Here is a 26,855-nt window from a genome sequence, read left to right as displayed (position 1 = left end):
TTGTACGAATTTATTTCTGTTCTGAGTACACTTTTCTTCATAAGAGCGCGCTTCGATTATTATGGGCTTAATATTTATGGTAGGAAATGCTGCCACAGTAACCTAAAGCGGCATCCTACTTTGTAAAAATCTTACTTTACTATGCGGGATCTGTTCGTATTATATATGTGCTTTTTGCTGTATATGAGTTTTCCCGTGTTACCGGCTACGAACGTAGCGCGTAGCTTATGCTAGCAGTTATATGAAAACAGATCAATAAAAGACGAATTAATATAATCTAAATCAGATAATAATCCTTTTCAAATCCAGCCAATTTCGTTAAACAATACCGGTGTAATCGTAGGCCGGACCAGTCTAGTCCGCCCGCGGTGATGCATTTTGTAATATATTTGTAATATTCTTGAGAATGTGCGCCAACAATGCTACGTTGCTAATAAAGAAACAGTGAACAAAGAAAATGAATAAAGGCAAAACGGATCGATCAAAATCCATTAGAAAGTTTATGTTTAATAACAACAAAATACTTGGCACACTGAGATTGTATTGTCATCAAAACTATAACCTTGCCAAAACAACGAGTGTTGTCACGCTACGTCTTACGTAGGCGAACAACGCGCGAACGCGGCGCGGCGCGGCGCGGCGAAATCAATCCTTTGATGCCCATAGAAGTGTCCTACGTAAGCGATCTCGTTGCGAACGCGGTGCGGCGCGATTTGCACGCGAATGTCAGGCGGCGCGGCGCGGCGCGGCGCGGCGGCGGCCGCTTTCGCCGCGCCGCGCCGCGCCGCGTTCGCGCGTTGTTCGCCTACGTAAGACGTAGCGTTAACGATTGAAATTATAGAGGTTAAATTTATTCTCGCGTGAGGCTATTTGATACCCCGGGGCTATTTGTGTTTTGAGCTAATTATAATAAGGAGTTAATAAATGGTATTGACAAAATAGAAGACATCGGTACGAGTATAGTTAAAAAATTTTGAACTGATCTTGTTCACTTACCTGTACTAACAATGGCATTGTTCTATTACAATCCTATTATCTGGTGGATGGTAAACCACAAATTAGGATAATCACCTCGTAGTAAAAGCGGATTATAACCGCCTTGAAATGTTAGTATAGATTAACGACTCTATTTCTTTAAACAATAGACTACAAAATACACTAACTAAATAATGGCTAACCTAACTTTTTTGCATTTAACAACCATCGACACTCAAAAAGAATGCACTCAGTAGAAAAACAGCTATGAGATACCATAAAATTTCATTATATTATCGGCTCTATAGTCTTATCATAAGGATAAAATTGCTTTGAAGGTAAGAATAACACTTCATACGTTTTGCATTTAGAGATAACAGATGTGCCGCCAGGGTCGTACTCGCATTGTTGCAATTGATAAGCACGTGGTTTATCTGTTTATGCCGGAATGTTATTTAGTGGTAATTTTTTCTGACCTATACCTAAAAGTATACCTAATAAAAGAGCGAGCGAGACACCAATAAAAAATAATTACCTGGCCTGTTATCAAATTGTGTGTGTTAAGATTATAGGCATATTTTTGTATAAGAATCTGTTGATTTTGGACACATGGGATTATTTTTTTATATATACACTTATGTAACTTTTTTTGCCTCTAGTAGCATGTAAAACATTTCGCAGATTGAATATTGATATATATTTGTATAAGAACTTGTTGATTTTGATTAAATGTGATTATTTTTGTTAACTAATATGTATAATAAATTATTATTAATAATTATACATTTTTATCTTTCTACATATTTTATTTAACACCAGAATACGTCCCTGTCGTAGCTAAGGTGCATGTGACTTTCCAAAAGATTGAATATGATATTATCTTTTTAGACCATTTTAACCCCATTCAACAAGAGATAAGGTTTAAAATTCAATAAACATGCAATGTACTTCTAACTTATTTTGTAAGTAAATTGGTTGGCGCCTACGAGAACAAAAGCAGATAATAGGATTGTAATAGAACAATGCCATTGTTAGTACAGGTAAGTGAACAAGATCAGTTCGAAAAATTTTAACTATAAGTAGGTATATAAAAATAATTGAATCGTGTTCACGAAAACGGCTCTCAACATTCAGTAAAAATATAAAACAGTTACTTAATATATTTAGGTACGGTTATTGAAAAAGATATCTGTTGAGAGTGTTGAGGCAGAACTCAAAATCAATCATAATTTTTGTTTCTTTAGGGTTTAAGTACTTTGATTGTCTGAGCATCGCTCGGTCACCGATATTGTGCATTGAAATGAAAAGTGCAGTGGCACTAGACACGGCGGCGGCCCCACATCACCTGTTCTACGAAACCGAATGACCTAGTTCTGGCGTGCCGCATCGCAACAACTGTGTCGCCGCAAAAACCGCCAGTGCACGGAATGTTCCAGTAATTATACGCAGATAAGCCAACAAAGGAGCTAAGGTTATAGAAATTGGAAGGGGGTTCTTTTATTTTAATTTATATTTGAAGGGCCTAGGTTGTTTGGATTTAAACTGGATGACGAGGCCTTAAAGGGTTGCGACGCGGCATATTTAGTTCATAGCCCACTTTCAAGTTCCACTGAAATTGTGAATAGCGTTCCTGTTCCGGCCCCAGCGTCAACAGATATCATGTTTTTGAATTGATATTTTTTAGTAGGTAACTTTTAACAAAAAAAAGTAATCGATGAGTTCGATCAACAATAAAATTGCGCCAATTTAGAAGTACCTAACTCATATTTACATTGAATAATTTTACGGTTTAGACTCACTTGTTTTTACTAACTTTCATATTTTTAGCTTTTGTGCAACAATTGTTACAGCTTTTTAGACCTATGCTCGTGATTTTTTCCTATCGAGCGAAAGTCACTAAATCAGCTTTCGAATCGATGAAGTTACTAAAGAAAACTTTCTAGATGGTTTTTCGTATTTTTTGGCAACCATATTATAATCTAACAAGGCGCTAGGATTTTTCAAAAACTCAGCTGGCTAAACCTACTGCACCTTAACGATGAGTCAACTGACGTCACGGTCACACCAAAGAAGGAAAGATGAGTCGATGGTAAATAAAGTAACTCGAACAGGGAGGCGAATTCAGATTGCAATAACAGGTAATGAATTTGATGTGCATTTGTTATGGATTCTTCAACCAGAAACGCCACTTTTGACACTGACAGACATAGTTTCTCTTAGCGGAGCGAGTTAGCTCGGATTCGGCTCTCAACAGGTAGGTGCCTACAGAATTAACATATGACCTGATTATTTTTACTTGGTTTTGTTGGACCTTCCTAAGTTTCAAATCAGTTTTCCCTTGTGCAAGCCGAATTCTAAAGCTCACTAGATATGATTGCCAAATTCAAAGGCCCCGCCCTCCACGCCCGACACCTACATCCGCATCATTGATTTCTAGAGCACAATCGTCCAAAAAAGTTTACACCTCTACAACAGATTATCTCTAACTACGCGCTTAAACATCGTTGGGTAATCTATTGTTTTTGACAGTGACAAAGAGTAAAACACACAATTAAGTTCTTAGTTCTAATAGTGAAAAAAATACGAAAGGTTGAGGGGGCGGCGAAGGCTGCGCGGCGGGAGGGGCGGCGTCAGAGGCTCAAGGCCCTCGGTTTTGACTGCGAGCGCCACTGCGGGCCTATGCGTATTTCTACGTATACGAGGCACATTACAAACAGCTGGCCGGAAGTACACCTTATTTCCAAGCAAGAAGGTTTACGAACTGTCGGAATATTTTGTGAATACACCTCTGTCTCGGCCAGTCTTGCTGGAGCTCGAGGGACGATCGTGAAGGGATCTCATATACCTACATATCATCTTGCCCTTTTGGGTGCAAAAATACTTAGGATTCGTTTGTGCATTGTTATCAGCGATATTATACATACTTTTTATGGAACTGTTGTCAACTTAAAATTAAGTATGTAACTTCTAAGGTTAACGAACTCTTTAACGACAGATACGGCAAAGAGACATTACAAATTTTGGTTAGAAATCTTAACCATAAAATGTAATTATAAATACTAGACGCTCGAAATTAATGTAATTGTTGGTGACAGCAAAAAGCTTTAAAAAGTACTGATAGATAATGAAAATTTATCATGCTTTTAAAAATGTAACAAAATTTTCCAACTAAACAAAATTAAGGTACCTTTTAAGTATGTATTCACCAATCACAATAATTGAACATCACCCCCTAACGGAAATAACTAATACCTAAATACCTATTATTACTTATGAAAAATAACCTTGACTAATGAAGCCAACACACCTACTGAACTACATTTCCATGTAGCCACCATTATAATCGAGCGGATTATAAAATAATTATTCTCGCTTGAAATACATACACCTACTTCCGTGTTGACCTCGTCATTCCAAAGTTGGGTTGTTTCCATCGCTACCTGGCGGTACGCGAGCGATCGCCGCAAACAAACCGGTATACGTGTAACTCAATGTCTGACTACACTCTTTCGATTTGTAGCTGGCCCCGAGCGGCTTATCCTTTGTCTATTGTTAGGTAAGTAAAACCGCACGTGCTATAGAAATTGAACTAATGGAAAAATATTTTGCGAGGCTGTGTGTGGTCCCTCTACGGTTATTGAGTGCAGGTGAGTCGAACGCTACAGAACCAGTGTAAAATGTGTCATCGAGATGCGTAATAAAGGCGCGTTATCGGAGAGCGCACTACACTGGTTTTTTAAGCATTGGACTAGCCCGCGCTCAGGTGCCAATTAGAATAATTAAGGCCCTTTTTTTCAGGTAACTTGCACGTGCGATTTTACTTAACAATAGACAAAGGACTAGGCGTTCGGGCCAGCTACAAATCTAATGACTATACCATACGTTGTAAAAAGGATATCTACTTACTACCGATAGTTAAGTCAGGCCACCCACACAACATTACGTAAGTAATACATATATTAGACATGAAATCGTGGAGTCGTTTTTGAAATTAATGACGATACCCGAAAGGTGCTTAAATAACTGAACTCTATTACAAATCCTTCGTCGTTTGTCCAGTTAAAGTTTTCATAGAGCATGGTGGTAACGATTCGTATTTCTATCCGTCCGTCTATGATAAGTCGTATGTATGAGCCTAGCTATGTGATATTTGTAATAATTGTAAAATTAACTTTTACTGTTACTATATGTGTGTGTTATTTATCTGTTACCCAAAGGTTGTATGGAAGAGGTCGCTCTTTAGCGATAAGACTTTGTTGTTGTCTGCTTCTACTAATGTTTTTTTCTTCTTTTTGTATCTTTTTACTGAGGTGTGGCAATAAAGAGTATCAATTCTATTCTATACTGGCTGGGTATACTATTACTGATGAACACAGCCAGTGTCCTGTTTATCAAAGGCTTGTAACTTCCTTAGCTTGGAAGACCCTTTCTAACAAAAGCTGTCAAAAAGGGACTTCCACTTGTATTACAAGTTACAAGCTTTTGATAAACAGGGCACTGCTAGTAATCGTAGTAAAGTAACATACTGCTACAATCCTCCATAATATGTCTGTACAAGTGCGTGCATCTATTTACTTACCATAACGTCGGTTGGGGCGGCGGCTTTCAGCGAAATTGCTTTTATTTCCGCTGCAAATACTGGAATTGCGATCGCGAGTGTTTGCAGAGTTATATGAGCTATCTAATTGGACAGCTAAGATGGCGTCGAGACATGAGATATAAAAATAATTGTTTATTTTGTCTGGGGTTTTAAAATACTAGTAGAGTTTATATGCTATAAAATTATGTAGGTAGGTATAAGTACCATAGGTCATAAACAAATGTTTGAAAGTGTAGACATTGGCTGTATACTTATCTAAAGTGAATTTATCCTTTCCTCTATCATGTAAACAAACACTTCTCGAAAACATTATCACACTTTTCTCTGGAATTACACAATAGTCATCACTTAAAATGTTGTTGTATACTTAAAACATGTATTAAAATCAACTAAATAACCACTGAAAAATATCATTTCTATTAAGAATTTCATCAATAATCGCAGTAACGAACGGATCATATCAAAAACATCTGACATTACGATACCTAGATTGGAATGTCACTTCGACGTCACGTTTGTTTACATGATAAGACTTAACGTTACGAATACGAAACCTCACGAAATACTAACTATAAATTACAGTATTTACAAAATACGAATTAATATAATATTTTATGTAGGTAATAGGTTATCTTTCGCTCCTACCTGTCTTTTGGAAAACTGAGTACCTTTGGTAGCGCCAACCTCTTTTAGTGTGACAGACTTAATGTCTATAAGAGTATAAATCAAGGTTTCATCAAAAAAAAAAAATCAAGGTGTCAAGGTCTAGACAACTGGAAAGATGTTTTATTATTTATTAAAAACCTTTAGATTACAATAGATTAAACATACAAATTAGAAACTAAAATAAACCTAAGAAAGAGTAAAACTAACTTAACAAGGTCTAGAATTTTCTATTAACAATATCACTTCCTGTTATGTACCATGTTTAAGAAAAATAATAAAGTTGGTAGTCAATTTTGTTAAAGCGGAAAATAAATAAAATAGCTCATAGCTCAGCTCGGTGTCAATGTGTAAGAAAAAAACTGAACATAAAAAGGATAAAATCGTCAAAATATAAATAAATTAATATGTTGCGTGATCAATTGTACTTTTCTTTTGTATCGTTTTACTGAGGTGTGCCAATAAAGAGTATTCTATCTATCTATTATAATAAAAATTCCTTCTTTCATAACAACAATATATTTCTTGATCACAATATTCCGTTACAGTTCAATCTCCAATCACCTTACTTCACAATCGTCCTCCCTTCACCTCTGCCCGTAACCGAATGCCCGTTAACCGCTATGCCAGTCGTCTTTTATTCTTTCTTCCAACTACCTTCTATTTACAAAGGTCAACTATCAATAACGTTACTATTAAATTTATTAAATTATAGATTGCCAACGATTACTCAACTCTTTATTTTATTAAATCTGTTTCTAATAATTAGTAATTTTAATGAATCTTACACTCGCCCATCCTGACATTGTGCATGTCCTCATGCACAGTCATACTAATCGCGTCTGTCATCTAATCTTACACTCGGCATGTCAAATCATCGGGCATTCACTAAGAAAATTATTAATACCCATTTAATACAATTTCTTTGTCTGTCTATATACATTTTTTTTTTATTGAATTCATCTAGGTATATCTTCACATTATTATTTCAAATCCAATAAATATATCCATCTAGATATATAAGTTTTTATTAATGTTACACATACTACTACATAATATAAAGTACTTACTTTTTTTTTTAAAACAAATCATCACTACATATAAAGTACATTACTTAACATATTAGGTTGCTTTTTTTTTCATTATTTCTTTTGTTTTTTTTTCTGTTTTTTTTTTATCACTCTCATGACACAACGTGTCTCACAACATACCATTTTTTTAATCAAATTTTATATGTAGCACATTATTCCTCTTGTTTTTTGATTCCATATTTTCTCCATTCCATTCCATTTTTCATTCCATTTTTTTTTGTGCTACTTACTGAATCACTCTCATGACACAAACGTGTCTCACAACATAACATCCTCTATTTCCGTCTTTTTTTTTTCATCGTTACCATATATCCGTTCGTCCATCCATAGCAAATTACCAATTCAATAATTCAATAATCCAATAATTCAATAATTCAATAATCCAATAATCCAATAATCCAAAATCCAATAATCCAATAATCCAATAATCCAATAATCCAATAATCCAATAATCCAATAATCCAATAATCCAATAATCCAATAATCCAATAATCCAATAATCCAATAATCCAATAATCCAATAATCCAATAATCCAATAATCCAATAATCCAATAATCCAATAACTCAATAATCCAATAATTCAATGATCCAATAACTCAATTATCCAACAACTCAATAATCCAACAACTCAATAATCCAACAACTCAATAATCCAACAACTCAATAAGCCAACAACTCAATAAGCCAATAACTCAATAAGCCAATAACTCAATAAGCCAATAACTCAATAATCCAATAACTCAATAATCCAATAACTCAATAATCCAATAACTCAATAATCCAATAACTCAATAATCCAATAACTCAATAATCCAATAACTCAACTCAATAATCCAATAACTCAGCTCAATAATCCAATAACTCAGCTCAATAATCCAATAACTCAACTCAATAATCCAATAACTCAACTCAATAATCCAATAACTCAACTAAATAATCCAATAACTCAACTAAATAATCCAATAACTCAACTCAATAATCCAATAACTCAACTCAATAATCCAATAACTCAACTCAATAATCCAATAACTCAACTCAATAATCCAATAACTCAACGCAATAATCCAATAACTCAACTCAATAATCCAATAACTCAACTCAATAACCCAATAACTCAACTCAATAACCCAATAACTCAACTCAATAACCCAATAACTCAACTCATTAATCCAATAACTCAACTCAATAATCCAATAACTCAACGCAATAATCCAATAACTCAACTCAATAATCCAATAACTCAACTCAATCCAATAACTCAACTCAATAACCCAATAACTCAACTCAATAACCCAATAACTCAACTCATAATTCAATAACTCAACTCAATAATCCAATAACTCAACTCAATAATCCAATAACTCAACTCAATAATCCAATAACTCAACTCAATAATCCAATAACTCAACTCAATAATCCAATAACTCAACTCAATAATCCAAGAACTCAACTCAATAATCCAATAACTCAACTCAATAATCCAATAACTCAACTCAATAATCCAATAACTCAACTCAATAATCCAATAACTCAACTCAATAATCCAATAACTCAACTCAATAATCCAATAACTCAACTCAATAATCCAATAACTCAACTCAATAATCCAATAACTCAACTCAATAATCCAATAACTCAACTCAATAATCCAATAACTCAACTCAATAATCCAATAACTCAACTCAATAATCCAATAACTCAACTCAATAATCCAATAACTCAACTCAATAATCCAATAACTCAACTCAATAATCCAATAACTCAACTCAATAATCCAATAACTCAACTCAATAATCCAAGAACTCAACTCAATAATCCAATAACTCAACTCAATAATCCAATAACTCAACTCAATAATCCAATAACTCAACTCAATAATCCAATAACTCAACTCAATAATCCAATAACTCAACTCAATAATCCAATAACTCAACTCAATAATCCAATAACTCAACTCAATAATCCAATAACTCAACTCAATAATCCAATAACTCAACTCAATAATCCAATAACTCAACTCAATAATCCAATAACTCAACTCAATAATCCAATAACTCAACTCAATAATCCAATAACTCAACTCAATAATCCAATAACTCAGCTCAATAATCCAATAACTCAGCTCATTAATCCAATAACTCAGCTCCATAATCCAATAACTCAGCTCAATAATCCAATAACTCAGCTCAATAATCCAATAACTCAGCTCAATAATCCAATAACTCAGCTAAATAATCCAATAACTCAGCTCAATAATCCAATAACTCAACTCAATAATCCAATAACTCAACTCAATAATCCAATAACTCAACTCAATAATCCAATAACTCAACTCAATAATCCAATAACTCAATTCAATAATCCAATAACTCAACTCAATAATCCAATAACTCAACTCAATAATCTAATAACTCAGCTCAATAATCCAATAACTCAGCTCATTAATCCAATAACTCAGCTCATTAATCCAATAACTCAGCTCAATAATCCAATAACTCAGCTCAATAATCCAATGACTCAGCTCAATAATCCAATAACTCAGCTCAATAATCCAATAACTCAGCTAAATAATCCAATAACTCAACTCAATAATCCAATAACTCAACTCAATAATCCAATAACTCAACTCAATAATCCAATAACTCAACTCAATAATCCAAAAACTCAACTCAATAATCCAAAAACTCAACTCAATAATCCAATAAACTCAACTCAATAATCCAATAAACACAACTCAATAATCCAATAAACTCAACTCAATAATCCAATAAACTCAACTCAATAATCCAATAAACTCAACTCAATAATCAATTTCAATTTTTAATTTCAATTCTTTATTCATAAAAATATAATTTTACATGTCAATCCAATAAACTCAACTCAATAATCCAATAAACTCAACTCAATAATCCAATAAACTCAACTCAATAATCCAATAAACTCAACTCAATAATCCAATAAACTCAACTCAATAATCCAATAACTCGATAATGCAATATCTCGATAATCCAATAACTCGATAATCCAATAACTCGATAATCCAATAACTCGATAACCCAATAACTCGATAATCCAATAACTCATTAATCCAATAACTGCTTAATCCAGTAATCCAGTACCTGATCAATCCAGTAACTCATTAATCCAATAACTCACTAATCCAGTAACTCATTAATGCCGTAACTCATTAATCCCGTAACTCATTAATCCCGTAACTCATTAATCCCGTAACTCATTAATCCCGTAACTCATTAATCCCGTAACTCATTAATCCCGTAACTCATTAATCCCGTAACTCATTAATCCCGTAACTCATTAATCCCGTAACTCATTAATCCCGTAACTCATTAATCCGTAACTCATTAATCCGTAACTCATTAATCCATAACTCATTAATTAAAATAATCCAAAAATTTTATAATTCGATAATATTATACTTATCAGCATATGTAGGTATTTTCATCATATCGTTATATTACTTGCCACTTAAGCGTCAGTTGCACCAACCACAATTGACGAATTGATCAACAGCAATCAGCAGAGCTTTGCTTGCTAGAATAACCAAGCTAAAATATTTAAAATGCAACGAACTTCTTAAAACCAAGGATACTGAAAGCGAATCAATACACGGTTATAACGAATACTTTACTAGTGTAGGCCCAACCTTGGTTATTCAATCAACACCAGCCAAAATGATCCCGCCAACATTATAAGATTTATAAGATTGAAAAAAATTCCCGTCAGTTTGTTTCTCTTATTATTCTAATCATAATTAGAAAATTGTAGATTTCCCGGATACGCGGAACTGTCCTGTCGGGCCGCACACATGTGTTAGGATTAAAGAACAAGTCGGTAATTTTAAACAAACAACTTTACATATAATGGATTAACTTTGTTTCTAATCTACATTAACGACTTGACTTTCTTGGATCTGAACAATGCAGACGTTGTGCTACGCTGATGACACGGCAATACTATTTCACGGTGCTTCCTGGGATGCAGTAATCGCCTTCACAGAAAGCGGTCTAGCTTTGGTGACGAACTGGCTTCAATACAATTTGTAACTCTAAAAGCAGACTAAACGAGATATGTGTGCATGTATAAAACAGCTGCTTCCGCCTCGTGGTCTCTTAAATGTGTCAAAAGTTTATTCATATTTAATATTAGGTTAGGTACTACTGGTACCTACACACGTCATGTAATTGTAAAACAATAGAAAAACTTCGTCTATAAAGTACTTAGGTGTTATTCTGTATGAGCAGACTGACAACCGACAGAGGAAGATGAGAAACTCAACTTTACAGCGTACATTCAAACCACAGCTAAATAGTGTCAGGAAATAACCTAACACTCATTTAAATATCTTCGAAATGTCATGGATATACCACAGCGCAAATCAACCTATATTGCCCTAGCTCAACCCATTATTACGTAGGTAGGTACTAATATCGGTGTATAGCGTATCGATCGTTATTGTTGTTTTTTTTTTTCTTTTTATATACCTACTAAATTATGAACAAATACTGAAGAAACGTAACTTAGTCTTTCCTTTACCAGCGTTAACGGCACATTTTGCCAAAAGAGGAAACAACCAAGATCAAAACTTATGAATTAGGCTAACGAGCCCCATACAACTAACTTGAGCGAACTACAGGACACCACAGCATTGCCTGGACAACGATTCCACCCCCATAATCTGTGAACCCGTACCTCGAGACAACTTTCGTCAATACAAATAACTTTAAGGTACTGTACCAAAATATTCGCAGTTTAAGCAATAAACGACATCTATTAAAATCTACAACTGAAGATGACAAAGATATACAAGCCATCCGTTCCTGTCCTGTGCGGCTTCCACGTGAAAGCGATCCTGGCCGTTGTCCTTCCGTGTTGATCTTCGAAGCCATCTCTCATTGCCTCGGCCGTGTCTGCCGCTGCTGCGGCTTCGACGGTTGCGACTCCGCCTGTTGTTCCCCGGGGACTGGCGGCGGTTGCGACTTCGGCTTCGACGTTCTTGTCCATCATCAGATTTCGATTTTCGGCCACGCTCAGGAGTTTTCAAGCGCCGCCTGGATGTTTTTTCCTCATGGTCCATAGTCTGGAACTCGAAAACAACACCAGCAATGGAAGAGTTCTAAATCTTTGGATGGTTAATAATAGACAAATATAAATTGTTCTTATTAAGCTAAATTCAACTGTTTTATTTATTTATTTAATTTACGTTACTGCTTCCGGGGTAGAATGCGGGACGTTTAAACAGATCTTAAATCCAAAACAGATCCGTATCCCGGTACGGATCCGGAACACAGGCTTTTCGAAACGGGAAAATTCTAGAACTGGTACAGAAACGGAATCTAGAACAAATTCGGGATCCGGCACTGATCCGATACCAATCCGGCACGCATCCGGTTCAGATCCGGCACGAATCCGGCAAATGATATACATGCGGTATTAATCCGGCACAGATCCGGTACCAATCCGGCACGGATCCGGCACCAGTCTGGGACGGATCCGGTACGAATCCAGCATGGATCCGGAACTCATCCGGCACAAATCAGGTATGCACCCGGCACGGTTCCAGTATCCGGCACGGACCCAAATCCAGAAACGGGATCCGGAATACGAAACGGGCCGCGTAGCCAAGATGCCAATCGCTTACGCTCCGTAGCGATAGGAATGCAACTGTCACTGTCGCGCTAATATGGAACCGAACTATTCAAAATAAAACGGTGTTCCAAAGGTTTCACGCTACCCGCGATGTAATGAATGCTTTAATTATATTATGGATAGGCATTACAGCAAACACAAAAAAAACCTAACTGTTGGTCTTGAAGAGAAAACTTGCAGTATAATTGCTCTCGAGTGAACGAATAGGCCGAAATGGGTTTACCCAATTATTTTGTTCTTGATAAAATTAACGGTGTCTTTGTTTCTAAGCGCCCGTTAAACATAAACTTCCTAACATAGGAAATATGAAATGATAATTAATTTCAACAAAACAACAACCAATATAAGTGTTACTAATATATGTATAGGTAACTATATAATTATAATAATTTTACACCACTGTTACTATTGTAACAAATCAATTGGGTAATTAAGATTTAACTCGATCAGTTCTAATATTAATACCTACATAATATAATACATTCAGGAATACCATAGTGACTTGTAGGTACTTACCACTTCTGATGTATAATAAAAATTCCTTCTTTCATAACAACAATATATTTCTTGATCACAATATTCCGTTACAGTTCAATCTCCAATCACCTTACTTCACAATCGTCCTCCCTTCACCTCTGCCCGTAACCGAATGCCCGTTAACCGCTATGCCAGTCGTCTTTTATTCTTTCTTCCAACTACCTTCTATTTACAAAGGTCAACTATCAATAACGTTACTATTAAATTTATTAAATTATAGATTGCCAACGATTACTCAACTCTTTATTTTATTAAATCTGTTTCTAATAATTAGTAATTTTAATGAATCTTACACTATCTATAGACCCATAATGTAGAGGCAGTTTGGAGAGCTTTGATGTCATGTAGACCAAGTCTGAGCATCGTAGGCTAGAACTGAAAGTACGCTCCTAGCCTGGAAGTAGCCATCGTTTTAGTGACAGAGGGCAGGTCGCCCTTCATCAGGTGTATTGTAGCTCTTCCAGCCATGGTGATTGAAGTGAGGTTGTTTTTAGGGTTCCGTACCCCAAAAGGAAAAAGCGGAACCCTTACTCGTGCGTCTGTCTGTCTGTCCGACCATTCCCCCCCGCCCCCTTTATCTCTTACAATTTTGAAAAAAATACACAAAATAGTACTTTACCTATAGATGACAGGAAAACCTATTAGAAATGTGCAGTCAAGCGTGAGTCGGACTTATATACGTAACCCTTGGGACGCGAGTCCGACTCGCACAAAACCGGTTTTTTTTAAAGTGTTATAAATCATTTTTGATTCAAGGATGTTAAGATTTGCAAATTTTTATTACAGTCAAGTGCATCCATCCATCCTTCCGTCCATGCTCGCCGACTCCTTCCAGCCAAACATTTCTTTTTGGATAGGTAAGTCATAAGTGAAAATATTGCGGTAAGTAGTATGTTATGTGTAAAAACAAATAGTGTACATAGCGTAGAGAGTAGAGAACTATCACGAGTAAGTATGTAGACTTCATTGTACCTACTAAGGCAATCAATATGCATAAATCAGTAATAAAACTAAGGCTAATAATTGATCCTTTGTTGGTCTTAAATAAATTTAATTTAATTTAATTTTAATCAGGAGCATTAATGTTCGATTTTATGTTTATACATATTAAGTTTAAGTTTATATTTCATAATCGCTTACCATTTTCACACACACGCACACACATAGACTAAGTATTCGCTCACACTTTTTTTTACAGACTATTCGGTGTAAAACTAGGTGTCCATAATTATTTTATATTAACTTTGACTAATGACTGTTGTTCATACGTAATAGCCCAACTTGTTTCCATAAACTTATCAAATAGTCCCATAAAGTGGAGATGTTTCTGCTTCATATTATGTTCAAGGGGTAATTTTATCTAACTGCAAGTAATATTAACGGTAGAAATTACTTTCCGGAAGTTTATTACTTACACCCGTTGAGGAAAACGTTCGTGAGTCGTGACATGACGTGAGCGTAGCGTGAGCTCGCTACAAATATGACAAATTCACTAATATTTACGTGACGACGAGGTCACTACACGAATTGTATAACAAGTTGTGTCACAGCAGTAATAGGTAATTAAGTAGGTAATTATGTATTACCCAGTGGCGTAGCTAGCATGGGTGGCACCCGGTGCGGATATTGTGGGTGTCACCCCAAAATTCAATCAAAATTGTAAAATATATTTAAAAAGAGTAATTGTATTTTTTGTTAAATAGCTCAGGATTTACGCCATCGCTTTCATTTTACGAATTTTATAGGTGGCACTACTGATGTTCACGGTCGAGTGTCACCCCTAAATGGGTGACACCCGGGGCGGACCGCTACGCCACTGGTATTACCTACTCGTTTTCCTGTCCGTTACTTAATCCGAAGGCGTAAAATTCTTTGATGGTAGGCATGTTGTGCTCAATTGATTTCCCGAACCGCTGCAGAGACGTACAAGGTAAGTAAGTATTCGTAAATTACCTGTACAGGTACCACCACTTTGGGTCCGATTCGGATTTTGAAATAGACATCTATTAGATATCTTTTAGACATCACCAAGATACGATAACGATATGTTTAAGATCTAACCTGTCAATTTTGACATTTGCGCGATTCTGGAGATACTCTTGAACGATTTCTACAGGATATGACTTAGAGATCCAATTCACATCTAATAGATATCTTACTCTATCTAACGTAAAAGTGACATTGGTTGCCCGAATTGCGCTGCAAAAGAGAACTAGTTCATATCTAAACTATAACGTATCTAGAATGGATCTAGTACGTGTCGTCTCTTGTGAATATCTTGAAGTTCGAATACGGCAGTTTAACACTGACATAAGTCGATGTTGTCTGAGATAGGTAAATGTTTTTATTATAAACGCTACGCTAGCGTGAACGTAACTTACTTTCTTTCCAACTCCAACTCGCCCGTACTGGCATATTAACTAGAGTGCGAGTTTCATGTATTTTGGGGTACCTAAGAAAAACTCATATGTCATGTCGCTAATGATATGAGGCGTTTTTATAATTTTTCGATAATTCCATAATCCTGTTTCAGATTATTTGTTACATCAAGGCGGTTTGTTTGCTGTATATACTAGTGGTGCCCCCTGCGCAGATTTTTGCGTAATATTCCCTAATTTCCCTATTAACAATTTTCTCCTTGTTTTGAAATTGGGAAAACAGCGACATAGCTCAATCGAAGCTCAATTAAGCCGGAACGCCAAAATGAAGTAATTTATTGTTCCGGTGTAAGAACGCGTGCCTAATAACCAATACGCGCGCAGGTGCGCGCCTGCGAGGCCAATTCGAACGTTCACTTGACATGAAAACGATATCTGAATAATATCAATTACTTACTTAATAAATATTTAACTAGTTTATGTATATAAACTACTTCGCACGGGTTAACAAATTACAAGAATCACTCTATTGATAGAGGTGACAACCGTATGAAAACCCGTTCAGTAGTTTTTGAGTTTTTCGCGAACAAACACACAGACGCGGCGGGGGACTTTGTTTTATAAGGTGTAGTGATTATTACTGTTTTATTTAAAATAAGCTTACTTAAAAAGATTCTGTGCTCATCAATTACAATGACAATGACAATATTATGAAATGACAATAGTTTCACCGTATATTCCAGTAATCAAAGACATAAAAGATCAAAGGGAGGCGGCGGGCAGCACTAATGAATGCAATTCCAACGCTTCGATTAAAGGAAAAAGAATTCTTGAAAGCCTTTTAAGGTTAGAATTCGTATAAATTCTTAATGCGTATTGTCTTCACGCAATCTAGATACCTACTTTAACGGCCATCTTTGAATATATTAGGATCGATATTAGCATAGAAAAACAAATACATCAGAGTGCTCACATCAGTTCTAGTACACAGTACTGCTATACCTGACAAAAGATGCTGCAACCACGTTGCAACGACCAAAAAGTCTAAGGGCCCGATTCGGATTTTGAAATAGACATCTATTAGATATCTTTTAGATATCACCAAGATACGATAACGATATGTTTAAGATCTAACCTGTCAAATTTGGCATTTGCGCGATTCTGGAGATACTCTTGAACGATTTCCACAGGATAAGTATGACTTAGAGATCCAATTCACATCTAATAGATATCTTAAAGACTGTATCGTTAATTATAGGGACAAATTTACCTAGCCGTTTTTTTTTTGGCATTATATTTTTATTTCATAACTACACGTGTGTTCAATTAGTGCTTTAATAAGGTACACATTTCGTCCTGGGAGCTCGACGCGAAGCATATAGGACGAAATTTACCCAATCCTCTCGAGTAACAATAGCGAGTGGTGACAAATACTAGAAGAAAAATTGGGGTTTGCGAACAAGACAATATCACACCAAAAAAATCATACTATGTAAACAGCAATTACACATGAGTCGTATTAAGGAAAACATCTGGACATAGTCTAAGCATTTCTTTTCGTTAAAAAAAAAGTTTAGTGTCTGTGCATGGTGGCCTTTTACAGAATATGGCATGCTACTTACGACAACTATGACTTTGAGCTTTTCTATCGACCCGCTCTAGCGATGGATCAACGCCATGAATGTCCGTGAGGCTTTGGTTTTAAGTTTATTCTTCTAGCGGTTTTCGTCATTACGCTTGTATCAGAAATTGAAGGGATTCCAAAACGTAGGGTGAAAAATCGTTTTTATGAATTTTTTTTCCTAGCCTATTTCAGTGTCCCACTGCTGGGCAAAGGCCTCTCCCCTTAATTTCCACGACTCCCGATTTGGTGCTTCCTCCGGCAAGTTGTTCAGGAACAACTGCTGGTTGTTGTTTTATGTATTAATATAAAAAATTCGACTGGTAGATAATGAGCCCGATTCGGATTTTGAAATAGATATCTATTAGATATCTTTTAGACATCACCAAGATACGATAACGATATGTTTAAGATGTAACCTGTCAAATTTGACATTTGCGCGATTCTGGAGATACTCTTGAACGATTTCCACAGGATAAATATGACTTAGAGATCCAATTCACATCTAATAGATATCTTACTCTATCTAACGTAAAAGTGACATTGGTTGCCCGAATTGCGCTGCAAAAGAGAGCTACTTGATATCTAAACTATAACGTATCTAGAATGAATCTAGTACGTGTCGGGTCTTGTGAATATCTTGAAGTTCGAATACGGCAGAATGACATTCTGTATTCTTTCATAGTTCAGGTTCGAAGAGGTTGTTTTTGTATATATGTGTCAATTGTAACAATCCGTTACATTGTTTGGCAATAGCGTACAATAAGTACATGCCATGCCTATTCACTCTTTCTTGGCTAGAAAATGCCATCACTTGACACAATTGGCACACGACATTTGCGAATAAATATACCTACTTATAACTGCCATAAAAATGTATGTTTGGTATGTATTTACTTTATTGTGCATAGAAATAAAAACACGAGAAACACAGTTACAGAGTCAATTTAATTAAATACAACAAAGGCGAACTTATCCCTGAATGGGATCTCTTCCAGTTAACCTTTGAGGAAATGAGTAGGACAGAAGTAACGACGAGTTTGGTTATTTTAAACATCATAAAAGTAGTTAAGAGTGACTCCGGTGAGTGTAACCCTGGCAAATGAATGTTAATTAAATAAATGATTTCCAAAACAAAATAGGAATTTATTAAACGGGTCTAGTTATTGTAGTTGCAGGTGTACAGACACCTGCAATAATATGTTACTCTTTGAAAGCTGCAAAAATATGTGGCACGCTCTTATGGCTCTACAAATAAGATCATGTCAGATATTTTTGCGGCTTTCGAAGAGTAACATATTATTGCATGTGACGGTATGTACAGTAATTAATACAGTAGTTTTTAGGTTAGGTACCTAAATCATTGTCATCATAATCTCATTTAAGGCCGAGGCACACCGGCTTGCGTGTGCGTGACGTGCGCGTGTGCGTGCGCTAAAATGTTGGAGCCGCACACGCACACGTCACGCAAGCGGTGTGCCATCTCTCATAAGGATCTGTCCTATACTACAACGCCGCACTCGCACGTGCAGGTCACGCACACGCAGCCGGTGTGCAAAGGCATTTAATGTCATGTTAACCTCTTGTCACCCACTATTGAATAAAGGCCTCTCTTCACCACATTTTAATCGAAGTAGGTCCAAAATAGTGGTATACATAATTATAAGGTAACTTCAAATAGGGCTAGGTATATCCCATGACTTGGTTTTAGAATGTCAAATAATCAATTGTTCATTTTTTAATTCAGCTTTCTGCGAAAGCTATTAGGTGTCATTATTAGGAAGTATCGATTAACTGATAGGTAACGTTTAAATGTAGTCGTCACGAAGCAGTTTAAAGTCTAGATATCTGCATGACCTGTTTGTTACTAGGTCAGTTACGTGCTTTAATGTTATGATTAGCTTATTAAGTATCATGCTATCCTTCTCCCTTAAAGTGACATTCCATTTCCAACTGCAGCTGCAATACTGTTCATTTTACCATGGAAACGCGTCTCTGTCACTGTCAATTTCCATAGTAAAATGAACAGTATTGCAGCTGCAGTTGGAAATGAAATGTCACCCTTACAATACAAGCCTTGCGAGTCAGCAAGCGGTACGCATTTACCAATGAACTAGAATTACTAGAGAAATCAGAATTCTATTGTAGGGGAGACCGAACAGAGTTGTGACATCGTTGATTTTTTGGAATCTATTAACTAAAAACAAGTATAGTTCAAGTTACGTGCTAACAAACGCACACAATTGCGAGCTCGCTAACAGTCATTAGATCCCAAAAAATCGACAATGTCACAACTCTTATCTGTCAAAACCCATATCGGTCTCCCCTAATTTTATTGCAGGTGACTGTACATTCTGACCGTGAAACCACCCAGCTACAGCCTCCTCCTGTCCACCATACTCAGTTTAAGCCAGTGAAATTTAAAAATAGAGTTGATTTTCCTTTAGTTCACGTTTTAAGTTTAAAAAATAGTTATTTGTTTTACACGGGGGCAAAGTTGTTGTTTAACCGCTCGTGCTAATATTGATACCCGAGCAAGCACCGCACAGACTTAAATATACCCTAGATGACGCAAATGCATCTACTTCGCGTGTCCGAACTCTGACCAAGCGTCGAGGATGGCCGTCGCTATTGACAGTCCACACACGTCAGTTGTTGCAGCCGATAGTCCGTAAAAAATTAAAAAAATGCCTCGTTGCGTGATAATTAACTGCAACAGCCCAAAAATTGCAAGCACCCAAGGGCAAGGACATATTTCCTATCACAGGTAAGTAATTTTAAAATGATATTAATGAGTGAATTCATTTTAAACAATTTTTTAAGTATTCCAGATTGTCTTTCCAATAATGTACCTAAGTAACTATAGATTAACGTTACAAAACTATATTTACATTACATTGCGCGTTTGCTTTGAGCGTTTGATCTGACGTTGTGAGTTAAGAGACGATGAATATCGGACTAGCGATACCGTCTCGCATCGCTTCGACTTCGTGGTACAGGCCGTTTATAATTCGTCTGTCAAATTTAGCGACTAGTGTTGTTCGTTCTACCAATCGCTTCTAATAATCGATTTTAATCGATATCGGACATATGAAAGATGAAGTTTTATTGATAAAAAAAAATTATGTGCTAATTTTACACGACACCTTTAAAAACATGAACGGCAAAAACAATACACTCTTTTATTGGGCAGTCGTGTAAAAAGGAGAGTAATTTAACCACATACGATTATATTTGTGCCTATCGTTTTAGTAGGGTTATAAATTTCTATTGTGTTAACTTTCATTATTTTTGTTTTCCACATGATCCAGTCATAGATTTTGAAAATACCAGTTTCATTGAAGGGAAAAGTTGGGAAGAAGGTCATTCGTCTGTTTTTATCATTAATCTGTCTTTATCATTCGTCTGTCAGAAAATCGATGTCATTCACGACAATCAATTTGTGATTTTTGGCGTGGTTCGCGGGGGAGCGGGGAGTGAGCGAGTGAGACCGCAGATATAAAATCTATGAGTGTGAGCAAGCCAGTTGAATCGTAGCGGGGCAGAGGGGCATTGGTGTCATTGAATCGGTTAGGATTTCTCATCACTAAATTGCGGCTGTGACGTCACAGTAGGTGGTAAAAAGTCGGCACGCTTGGTTTCAATACAAATCGTGATATTTGCTTCATCTAGGGTATATTTAAGTCTGTGCGAGCAAGCGAAGTCTCCAAAATTGGAATCTAAAAATTGAATCTTGGTTTTGATTGAATTGGTTCTAAAAATGGAATCTTGAGCGTTCCGAGGGAGGGAGGGCGAGGGGAATATTTGCATACGAGTGAAACACCAAATTTTTTTTCATAACAATCCGAAGTAAATATTAAATGTAAAATATCAAACCAAATCAATCGCAAATGAAATACCTGAAATATCATCCAAAATCATCATTTAAAAGTCAATTCTACCAGCAAACATAAGAAAACAACTCAAAATTTGCATTTGATTACTTTGCCTCACATGTGAATAAAATGCAACTTTGCTATCAGTTTTTGAAGTGCAAAGTAAGCCTTTCCGAGCTGGTGTGGTGAAAAAGAATTTTCAGTGAATTTTTTTTTTTACTTTTCAGTGAGTTAGTATTTATTTGTAGTGAATTTTTTGATTGGAAATCAGATTCCCTATGGGAGCGTAGGTTCGTATCCTACCGACTGCGCCAAATGAAATGTACGTTGAGGCCGATATAAAGAAACACGATATTACTTCAATGGCGGTTTATTCTAAACTAAAAACATGGTCAAGCGCGAGCGGTATACTCACATATTTATATCAATAACTTGTTAGTTATATCTAACTACAAGTAGTATTGTGATATAATACTATACCTATCCAGGCTTTTTATTCATAACTTGCAAAAAATGGTTCTTTAAAAATCATATTTGGCAGAACGAGTAGGATAGTTCATCAGAACAACTATTTGCGTTGTACAAATGTGACGTTCCACAGAAAAAGGTACCTTATGGCGGCCGGCGCTTACGTCGCATAGCGCCGCAATAATATTGGAGCGGCGTTAGTAATAGCGTAAGCGCCAACCGCCATAAGGTACCTTTACCCGTGGGACGTCACAAATATACTTAAGAACGAAACTTAATATTAATTATAATACGGATAAAACGTAATGCAATGACAGAAAACTACACTACTACTACTTCTAATTGCCTTTGGTAGATAACTACATAATATATTTATCTATACTCAAGCATTTGTAGTAAAGTTCTATATATATATATTGTGCTTGCACTAGAATTAAAGTATTCGTCCCTATTGCAGGTAGCTTGTTAGTAAGGGACAGATACTAACGACTTGATAGTGATCGTACCATCATCAACATAGTTAACTGACTATTCGTGGACCTTATTGCCACGAGATAAAGCCTATTATCAGTTAAAGGTGTTGCTGGTAGAAACAGTCCTGTGTTTATGATGGTGGGTTGTAGCGCTATGGAACGCGTAGCGCGCTACGTATGACGTACGTAGACCCGCTACGCTAGGCTACCGTAGCGGTTGGCGCCCTAATGTCTCGAAGAACTAATCGCGAATCATATACCTACCTATCCCTACTTTTGAAATCTCTCGACTTCTCTTAGAAACTACCTTTGATGTTACGTCACATGCGATAAAACGTGGATCGAATGAAGAACTACATTACTCATACGATTTCTTACTTCAGTATGATTTCTCACTAAACTTATATAACTGACGTGTAGGCTCCGGTGAAACAGAAAAAAACTTTTACGTAACTTAGTCAATTTCACTTTTATATAGTTTGACGGTATTATCCAATATTCTCTCGCCAGGAGACGTATCCACAATGCTTTGTGGATAAAATATTTGATATATCCGACATATCCGTAATTCGGTATCTACCTAAAACTACAAACTACACCTATCTACGTTTGTGTCCCGTACATGTCATATGCCGTTCGACAGGATACTCATGACGGGCTTTCCGTTTGTATGTAATCGATCGAACCTTACCTGACAGCTGTCACGCTGTAAACATGACAAACGGAAACTGAATAGTTATTCTCGGAACTGAAATAGTCCACTTTGTTCACGATTCATGGCGAGTTTAATAGGTGTAGCATGGGTTAGGCGCATAGTGTTGCGACTAGTGGCAGCAAGGTCAGGCAGGCTGGTAAGCGGGTGAAGCGGCAGAAAGATGAAGCGTCAGGGATAGTGGTGCGGGGTCGGTCGGGTAGAGCACAGCAGCGAGTCGACGGCGGCGGCGGCGGCGGCGAGTGCCGCAGCCCGCGCGGCGGCCGTCCTTGCCGCGCTAATAGCGCGAGTCACGCGAGGGGGTCGATAGCGCCGGACAGCCTCCGCGTCAATTATTCAGCACGCGATGCCACCGCCGCCGCCACGCGCCCGGACAAAGAGCGCGCGCACTGCGGCTAGCCACCTACCAGCGAACCGGCCGTCGCCCGCAGCCAGGCGCTCCACCAACTGAACCACTTATGCGTACAGCTAAACACTGGCCCTGGGGGCTGGACGCGCGTTACGTAAAGAGCGCGAGGATGCGCGGGGCTGCGCGTGGCGCTCGCGGGCGCTCGGTGCGGGGTCGCGCGCGGAGTGCCACACGGTTATGCAACGCGCCGCCGTCGCCCAGCGCCGATCGAAGCCGCGGCTGCGCGCAGCCCGCGCCGCCGCCGCGCCACCGCCGCGCTCAATGGCGCCCGTCGCAGCGACGCAGCGCCCATTCAATCACACGCTATACTCATCCACCAGAGACCAGGCCCCACCTTAGCTGCAGCCGTCGCCGTCCCCATACATCCCCCATATTCCTTCTTCCTAGAAATTCATTAGTCATGATTTTAGTCAGTAATAAACTACTTGACTTAACTAATTCACTGCTGCTATCTGTTTCCCGCCTACGCGCGCTACGTCAATTTACTTCTTGGAAATGGTATTGTCAAAAGCGTCAAAGGAAATGTATAATTGCATTTTCATTTGATTTTAAACGGGTCATCGTTCTTTGTTATTTCTAGCTCCACCTAGTTCTAGATTACATACCTATCCTACATATCTAATGTCGGGTCACATTCTCTATTTGTAGATTTTTCTATCTTTGTCAACAACAGGCTTTATCTAGACGGCCTAGACTGCGGCTAGGTCTTTGTTTGCAAGAGCCTGAAGCGGCGGATTCGCGGCGCTAGTCCCGTGCTGAAGGTCGTCCTGACGTGACCTCATTACGATGCTCATGGCGATCGAAGCAGCGCCAGACTACGAGTAGCCGAGCGAGACAATACGTCTGCCAACTTTCCTTTCTTTAGAAACCATAGCGCAAGCAATGTTTCGACGCATCTCCTAATCCTATCTTGCATTTATAGTCATACTTGTTATGAAAAAAAAGCTGCACTTTAGGAGGAAAACAAGCCGCTTTGCACGATGATAGTAGAGGCCCATTTAAACATTTTTTTTTGAAGAACCCGTCATTTCGTCCTTTAGGAGCCGAGGTGGAGCGAGGTCCCTTAAAAACTGAAAAAAAAATCTAAAAGTGTCACGGATCACCCGATTTCGCTAAATTTGGTGTCGATTGTAAGAAAATGACTTGCTTCATCGTAAAAAAAATTAAAACAAATTATGTCAATACAAAAATAATGTAAAAAAAAATTAAAACCTATTTTTTCCTTTTACACTTTATTTTTGCAAATAGTGTATTCCATATAGGAAAAAGTCTACAAAAAAGCTAAATGATAAAATTAAACATATTTATTATCGTATACTGAAAACCACATCAAAATCGGCTAAGAAGTTTAAGAGATCCATGTTTCAGAACTTGGCCTAGTTTTGTTTATTTATTTTATAGACCAAGAAGCACGTAAATCATAGTAAATTTTAAGTATCTTGTGGGTATTTACTTTATCTATTATAAAAATATGTGTATATATTCACAAAAAAATCGGCCAAGTGCGAGTCGGACGAAAGGTTCCGTACCATTACGCAAAAAACGGCAAAAACATTGCATTTGTTGTATGGGAGCACCACTTAAATATTTATTTTATTCTGTTTTTAGTATTTATTATTATAGCGGCAAAAGAAATACATCATCTGTGAAAATTTCAACTGCCTAGCTGTCACGGTTCATGAAATACAGCCTGGTGTTTACCAGTTCTGTTCGTTTGGACAGACGGACGTACAGACAGACGGACAGCGGAGGTCCCGTTTTTACCCTTTGGCTACGGAATCCTGAAAAGGTCTATTTGCCGTCATTCGTACTTGGCTCACATGGTACGCTGCATGCAAGGTATGTTTGTTAAGTGCAGCTTGAGTTGAGGGAAGGTTAGTTACAAGTTTGTTCTTTACTGTAAAAAACCGTGCTCTGCATGTGCGTCATACAATTTAATGAAATGGTTTCTAGGGGAACAAATAAGCTTATGAAGGCAGGTACTTCAGGATGCTACTGCACGCTGGACATCCGACAGGCGTGTTGGAGTATCAGGGCCTAAATATACAAATGCTTCCGTGAGCGCGAAAACACAGCCTCATTTGGGATGCGACGTGTGTAAGCACACTTGCCCTTGTGTGAGGACACCTCAGGCCACAGAGCGCGACGGAGCAGCCGCCGAAAACGCAGCAAAACTTAAACGAGCGAAATATTCAAATTTGGAGCCTGCCTACGAATTTGTACATACGAGTAGGTACCAGTAGCCGCAGAGACAAGCGGTTCTTAGTGTGCTGAGGCAAAAAAACTATCAATAAGTTAGGATAATGATGCCTACGTGAAAAAAGGGGTGACCCCAGGGTCGGCGCATCTTTAGTCACACAGCGAAGCAACGCGAGCCGTGTTATAGGCAGGCAGAGTTCATCGGAACCATCTACCGCAAAAATACTGCAAGTTCCCGGCTCTAATTCTGCATCCAAAAAGGAGTCAAACAGGATGATCGACCCACTATCTCCAAAGCTGTTTACCTCTTGCCTACAGGAAATCGTCCAGATGCTGGTGGCTAAATGGTAAACAATGGGCATTGACGTCGGCGAAATAAGGTTGACATTGACAAACCTGCGTTTTTTCGACGACATAGTCTTCTTTTCCCCCACTGCACCTCATTTAGAGAAAATGTTAGAAGGACTTAGACCAGCCAAGTCTTGAAGTCGGATTCGAAATGAACAGGACAAAAACCCAGTTAATGGTCAATGGCGTGAAACGTTGGGTCGCGGTAGATGGGCAGGATATACAATTTCGTTGACGAATACACCTGCTTGGGCGAGATAACATCCTTCGATAATAAGCAGTCCAAGGAAATCGATCGACGCATCGAAAAAGCCTGGAAGAGTTTTTGGTCCACGAAGGGCCATCTTCCACTGGCATCAAAACTCAAACACATCATGTGTATCCATGCTTATCCTAACAACCTACAGTGCATAAACTTGGTCATTAACAGAAGCAAAAGTCTCAACTAAGGAATATGTCAGTACTATCGCCTAGTAAATAAAACTTAGCCAAATTCTAAAACTTGAATCTCATAAACGGCTTAACCGATTTTGATGCGGTTTTCAATATACGATAAGAAATATATTTAATTTTATCATTTTGTGCTTTTTTGTAGACTTTTTTTCTATATGGAACACACTATTTGCAAAAATATAGTGTAAAATGAAAAAATAGGTTTTAAATTTTTTTACATTATCTTTGTATTGACATATTTTGTTTATATTTTTTTTACGATGAAGCAAGTCATTTTCTTACAATCGACACCAAATTTAGCGAAATCGGGTGATCCGCGACACTTTTAGATTTTTTTTTCTGTTTTTAAGGGACCTCGCTCCACCTCGGCTCCTAAAGGACGAAA

General features: G+C 37.4%; 1 protein-coding gene across 1 annotated transcript in view; it reads right to left on the bottom strand.

Annotated features, from left to right (window-relative positions):
- LOC134669508 (sodium channel protein para-like) overlaps positions 1-23,804 on the bottom strand; it is an 87,463-nt gene extending 63,659 nt beyond the window's left edge. The window contains 1 exon segment of the mRNA XM_063527097.1: positions 23,469-23,804. The gene's annotated coding sequence lies outside the window, so the exon portion shown is untranslated.
- Between the last annotated feature and the right edge of the window lie 3,051 nt (positions 23,805-26,855).

This window comes from Cydia fagiglandana, chromosome 12, assembly GCF_963556715.1.
Source record: "Cydia fagiglandana chromosome 12, ilCydFagi1.1, whole genome shotgun sequence".
Lineage (NCBI taxonomy): Eukaryota > Metazoa > Arthropoda > Insecta > Lepidoptera > Tortricidae > Cydia > Cydia fagiglandana.
This window is presented reverse-complemented; position numbering and strand designations above follow the sequence as displayed.